Below are 1,036 nucleotides of genomic sequence, written 5' to 3'. Positions count from 1 at the left end.
TTGAGCGAAGTTCTTCAAATTTCACCCGTGCCAGGGACTTGGTGAAAATGTCTCCAAGTTGTTCCTCTGTTCGAATGAAATCAATCTTGATGAGCCCTCGATCTGCACATTCTCGAATGTAGTGGAATCTGATTTCTATGTGCTTGCTCCGGTCGTGCAAAACTGGATTTTTGATCAGGGAGATCGTAGCTTTGTTGTCTACGTATAGCATTGGTGGATCGCTTTCTCTCCCGATGAGTTCTTCCATTAGTCGTGCAAGCCAGATCCCTTGAGTTGCTGCCATCGAAGCGGCGATGTATTCTGCTTCGCAGGAAGACAAAGCAACTACCTTCTGTTTTGTTGATTGCCAGCAGATCGCGCCGCCTGAGAGAAAGTAGATCATTCCGCTGGTGCTCTTACGATCATCAACGTCACCAGCCATGTCACTATCGCTGTAGCCGACCAGTTTGAGTTTCTCCTTTCCGCTCCCAGCGCAGTATCTTACGCCCCAGCCTCTGGTTCCGGCTACATAGCGCAGGATGCGCTTGACAGCCACTAGATGCTCCTCCCTAGGTGCTTCCATAAACCTGCTCACATATCCAACAGAATATGCAAGATCTGGACGAGAGTTTACCAGATAGCGCAGACCCCCGACAATGCTGCGGTAATTGGTGGAGTCGACTGTCGTCGTAGTGCCGGCCTTCCTTAGTTGAAGTCGGGCCTCCATTGGCGTCCTGGTAGGATTACTATCCACAAGCCCAGTTGTGTCCAGCAGCTTCCTCGCGTATGCACTTTGGCAGATGGAGATGCCGGAAGAGTTCTGTTGCACTTCGATGCCGAGGTAGTAGCTGAGCACACCGAGATCGCTCATCTCGAAGTTTTTCGACATCTCCTTCTTGAACCTTCCGAGGACTCCCACGTCGCCTCCAGTGATTATGAGGTCGTTGACGTACACTCCCACGATCAGTCGCTTTTTGCCGTGGCCGTACGTGTACATGCCATGCTCAGAGGCACAACGTTTGAAATTCAGTGACAGTAGGGTACTGTCGAGCTTCGC

Source organism: Cucurbita moschata, unplaced genomic scaffold (genome assembly GCF_002738365.1).
Source record: "Cucurbita moschata cultivar Rifu unplaced genomic scaffold, Cmos_1.0 Cmo_Scf00011, whole genome shotgun sequence".
Lineage (NCBI taxonomy): Eukaryota > Viridiplantae > Streptophyta > Magnoliopsida > Cucurbitales > Cucurbitaceae > Cucurbita > Cucurbita moschata.
Note: the sequence above shows the minus strand (reverse complement) of the source record.